Source organism: Gavialis gangeticus, unplaced genomic scaffold (assembly GCF_001723915.1).
Source record: "Gavialis gangeticus isolate Ggan-Ray unplaced genomic scaffold, GavGan_comp1, whole genome shotgun sequence".
Classification (NCBI taxonomy): Eukaryota; Metazoa; Chordata; order Crocodylia; family Gavialidae; genus Gavialis; species Gavialis gangeticus.
In genome coordinates this window covers 38,474,472-38,480,015 of record NW_017729022.1, presented here as the reverse complement: position 1 = coordinate 38,480,015, position 5,544 = coordinate 38,474,472, and the positions used below count along the sequence as shown (strand labels likewise).

Sequence of the window (5,544 nt, the reverse complement as noted above, 5' to 3'; positions counted from 1 at the left end):
GTGTGTGTGTGTGTGTGTGTGTGTGTGTGTGTGTGAAAGAGGCCAGGTCAGTTTCTTTTTGTGAGATTTCCCTTTTCTCACAATTCTTTTCTTGCCTTATTTTTGTTTTTCCCCATTTTCACTCTTTTTTTCCTCTGCTCCCTTTTTGTATTCTTATTCCCTCTAGATCCATGGTTAATTGGTTCCCTTTCTGCTCCTGAGCTGCTCACTGATTGTTCCTTCCCCACTGCTTTGCTCTCTGTGGCTTCACACCACTGATTTGCTCTCTGTGGTTGTTTCCTGTGCTGCTTTGCTCCATGACTGGGTAGCAGCAAAGTGTAATTGACAAATCTCAGACAAGCAACGTGAACTGGGATTTTGTTTTTTGTTTTTCCCTTGCTGTGAGTACAATGAGAAGAGTAAAGGAGCGGTAGGCAGGGAAGGAGTTGGTATATTATATTGATGCCTCTTCTCCTATCCTATTTCCATCATTGCCCTATTCATAACTTTTAAATCATGGTAGATGGTATATTTTTAAATTACTTTCAATGACCTTAGTGTATTTTAAAATGTCCTTAATAGAATTAGAAAAAGGTGTTCTGCTGCAAAGAGCAGCTACAAAATTAAAACAAAGTAAAACAGCAAAGTCTGTAACAAAAGCTTGTTAATGATTGGCTTCAAAAGATTGCTACAAATAAATATTAGCATGGTACAAAATAACTGCTGCTGTAAATCTGCAGCAAAAATTGTGGAGACTTTGCCTTCACAGCTTGCCAGAGGGGTTTTTTCCCAGATGAATTAATACATGTTCATAGCAGAAAATTGAAATTATCATATCAGGAGAGTCTATGGTCCGTGCTAAAAGGAAATGGCATGTCTTATTTGCTTTAATTCTTAATACAACTAGCTATTTCCATCATTAATATTTTTACAGACACTACTGGGGAAACATTTTGGAGTTGTCTTTCATTGTTGAATATTTGTTTGTTATACAATAAATTCAATACAAAAAGTGAGAAAAGGGCAAGACACCCAAAATAACTACCATATCAAGAATTAACTACAAAGAACATCTGGCCTTTAATCCTTTTCCCCTATAAAAAATACCCACTGGCCATGACCATCCTAGACCTCATAGTAAATTCAAGGTACAGAGGTGAGCCCCTAAGCATATCTGTAAAATTAAAACTTTTAGGTGCTTGTTAGGTCTTATTAGGGCTTGATCAACCATTTTGTGGGGTCTCCTAGCTGGTTAGAAACCCCCTGACAGAACAGAGTTGTTCTGTACGTATGACTTAATCATCATTGCTTGATCCACAAGGTGGATTGCACATGGAATGCAGCATGTCTGTCTTTTTAGTATGAGCTGTCCATCAAGATCTCTGTCCAGTACCAAATACCCCACACACTCTAGGATGTAGTCTAATACCTTGCGCGAATGGAACAAGCAAGAATTAGACTACATCCTAAAATTCACTCTAATATTTACTGAATGGGATATACTTCTTTTTTTCTGCAGTGCATTGCTGCAACTTTTCCCAATTTCATTATCAATCACCATGCAGGCTTCTTGATAGTAAAAGAATACCCGCTGATGCTTCACACACAATTTTTACCACATGTAAATGTTGTCAATTTAATGAAAACAGGCTATATTGGATAAATATAAAGTCCTGTAATGGACTAAACTCTGCCTTCAAAGGCATGGGCACAACACATTTTTAAGTAAGTCTTCCAAATCTGGAAGAGTTTGGCTCATGATAAAATCATACTTATTAATTATACATATGTCTCTTTAAGTATTTATATGGCCATGTGAGTGCCTCACAAGTTTAATGAATTTATGCTTATCACATATATAGGGGATACAGAAATACAATCATCCCACATTTCACAAATGACAAAATAAAAAACAGAGAAATAAAGTTCTTGTGTTTTGTTAATACCACTCTCTCTGAACACTGACTAACTAGAAGTATTCATACTGACCTCACTGAGACTTTTCATGAAGGAACTATTATACTATAATACCACTAACTATTATAAAAGGTAGAAAAAACAGACTCTAAGAGTGTGAACAAAATTTGACAGAAATCCATAGAAAACTGTCTGTTGATTTCTTTGGAAATTGCATTAGGCTCTGTCAAATAGCTAAGGTTATGTAAATAGAAGTGGCAGTGCTTTGAAGTAAACTTGAAGGTCCTAAGTCTCAGTCTGTTATCTCAAACAGAGAACCATCTCTTTTTTTACTAGTTCGAATGAATAGTTGGAAATTACTATGTACGCAAAAAGATTTATATTTAAAACATTCCAGTTTAGTAGACCTGGGGTAATATGTACAGAAGTGCCCGAGTAACAAGTTGTATACAGATTAGATCTGGTGAAAAACAGTTGCCCAACTTAACTTAGTTTGCCCATGTGTGGACCTTATATTTAGATCCCTAGTCTAAGTCAGTCTAAGTGCCAAAATGTACAGACATTCCTTGAAGGTTAGATCAGGCAAAAAATGACCAGCTAGATCCTAACTCAGTTCCCCTGAGAGGATCCCTAAGATCAGGCCTAGGTTAAGCTGATTCAGCCACAAATACACAAATTTGTGTACATGTTCAGAGCATAGCCCCAGTCCTGGGAAAGCCCAGCTGTACTGTGTTGCAGGGCTGTGCTTTTCTTACCTTCCCCCCACCATTGGGCTACCTTTACCTCCTGACCCCTCCCCCTACCCCAGATAGACAACCCCTTCATGGACCAGTTGTCTCTTAGAGCCTGCCAAATCCCTGCTTGATCGTGCAAACTGCCCCCAGTGTCACTAGTACAGGTGTTTGCTGGTGCTGGAAACCTGATCTAAGTCAATTGGGATGGGAGGAGGGGCAGGTGGGATTGCAGGAGTTGGGGTTGGTCCACAAGGTGGGAATTGTCCATTGTGGGGGGAGGGGAGTTGGGAGACTAAAAATAGCCTGCAGTTGCGGGGTGGGGAGGTCTCTGATCCTGCAAAACCATCCTCCCAGGCTTCACCAGCCCCTACCTCCACAAGCTGCTAGCTTCCCAATCCCATGAACAGCCCTGTAGAGCTGGTACACTTCCAGTCTGCTTGCCTCCCCCCAACTTACTTGGATCAGGCTCCTGGTACTGGCAAACACCTGTAAAATTGGTTCCAGGGGTCACCTGAGGATACCTTTAAGAGATGCTTGGATCCTTATCTTGCTGGGGTGATCTGACCCCAGATGATTTCCTGCCCCTGGACCCAATGATGTCGCGAGGTCCCTTCCAGCCCTAATGCCTATGAAATCTATAAATCACTTAGTTGGGGCAGCCAAAGCTGAAAAAGCTGCTCTAGTAAGCTACCTCCATCTTCTTATCCTTCTCATCCCTCTCTATGGTTGCTCTCAAGGATGCTGCAGATAGATTTTAAGAGTAGCTGTGGGGGCAGGGAACACCCCTAAGCAGCTTCAATCTTAAATTTCCCGGTTTGGCATGTACACACAGGAATACGTGTTCAGGATGTGCAAGAATCTTCCTCCTTGACAGTGCTGGGGTCCTGATAAAGACGACGTACTCTTAAGGAATTGTCTTCCATGTCAAGTGGAAAGTTGCTTAGGGCTTGAAATGCTGAGCAGAGTGGGCCTTGAATCTGGGCCTTATGCACTTTTATCCTGAGTCACTTGTGTGTGTAAATTTTATTTGTTCTAGATAGATATGTGTCTAATAGATTTTTCTACTGTTAAATAATCCAGTAAGTATGAATAAATTATTGTACTATGAATTGTGGTATGAGCATGGGAAAGTGTATTACAATATCATTCTGTGCAATGAATTGTACAAATATTAATATTTATAGAAAAAAGGTTGAGTTATTTTCCTCATTGTCTTCAGAATAATTATCTGCATGAAGAAAACCTGGTTTGAACCAAGTTCAGTTCTCCTATAGTGCCAGGGTTACTGGCTCTTCTTAGAGTGGGATTTTTAAAGAAAGACTGCCATCTTGTGGGAAATTATGGCTGGATCATGCCAAATATTCTGAACTTGGTTGAGAGTAACATGAGTTGTACGTTTGTAAACTCTGCAAATCACCCCAAATTGCTATTGCAGCTTAAAGCTAAGAGTTGATGAAATAATGAACTTAAAACAGGAAGTTTGAGGTGACAAATTTCTTATACTTCTTGAAGACTGTAGCTTAGAACAAAACAGAACAAAAAATAATTTAGCAAAAAACACCACGTGGAACAGGAAGATACTGCTATCCTTTCCCCATTCCAAAAGTACACAGCTTGGTTTGAGACTATGCTTGCATACATGTATGAGACAGACAGGGAGCAAGAAATCCTGAAGCTTACTTCTGATGCTGCTCAGAGATTAGTCTGAAATAATCAGCTTTGTATATCCTGAGCTCAGCATCACTATAGATTCAGTAGTTTTACCTTGAGAGACCTGGGGATAAAAGTGAGATCAACATACTATCCCTTGTCTATGCTATCATTTTGCCTGCATAAAAGTCTACAATGTACTTCTAGCATAGCAAGAGTCATTCTGGTATGGACTCCAAGGTTGGGTCTAGATGCACAGGGGCGTGCACTTGCAGCAGCAAAAATAGTAGCACAAATTTGCTTCTGTAGATGCGCTTTGTTGAGGGACAGATTGTCCCACTTTGGGCAAAGTGTCCTTGCCCAGCTCCTCCTAGATCTCAATGTGCTGGCAGAGCCAGGACACAACTGAAGGAGTGGAGATACACTGGCCAGCAGCCAGCGTGTCTTCACAGAGGATCAAGCCTCTGTCTGCCATCACATGATCTTGTTGTGTGTATTTTCCCAGTGCTTTTTTTGCTAACAGGATTTCTGGAGGGTGAGGAGAGCAACTGCTGCTCCAGTGCCCCATCAGTAGTAGCAACAGCCCTTTCTGCTGCCACAGTGACAGCACATTAGTCCCTGCCATTGTGGTGACAGCAGTAAAGCCCTAGCTATCTCTTCTTGCAGTAGAAAGATGGGATGGAGAGGAGAACAGAGCACTGTGGGATGCTGGGGGACCAAGAGACTCTCTGTAATGCTATATGTAACTGGACATACATTACTGGCACTACAAAACATAATGCTACAGAGGAGTTCTTGGCAGATGCATCATTTTTGTAGCACTAGAGATGATTGGAACATCTGCATGTTTGTCTTATGTTTGTCCATAAGAGCATATATAATGCTGCAGATGTATGTGTGTTCAAGTCCTTAGGCTGTGTTTACACTGCTAGTTAGGTCAACTCTCAGGCTGCCCTCAAGTCCATACTTGTAGACAATTCTATGTAGACAAGCATAAAAGTCTTACATAGGCGGAGGAAGAAAAATATTTTAGGGGAGGCTAATCATGAACACACATGCGCGCATGCCTCTGCTTCCTTCCCCCTCCAACAGGTGAGTCTGCAGGGGGTAGAAAGAGTGGGGCAGGGGGTGGGGCAGGTGCTGTCTAGCTGGGGTGGGACATGGGATGGAGCTGTGGGTTGTCCAGGGGGTGGCTTCTACCAGTGCACACACTCCAGGAGGGCATGGGGGGTGGGGTACATGCTTCCAGATCTGCGTGGGGCAT

General features: G+C 41.6%; 1 protein-coding gene across 2 annotated transcripts in view; it reads left to right on the top strand.

Annotated features, from left to right (window-relative positions):
- PPFIA2 (PTPRF interacting protein alpha 2) overlaps window positions 1-5,544 on the top strand; it is an 854,871-nt gene that overhangs the window by 147,798 nt on the left and 701,529 nt on the right. The gene's annotated exons all lie outside the window — the stretch shown is intronic.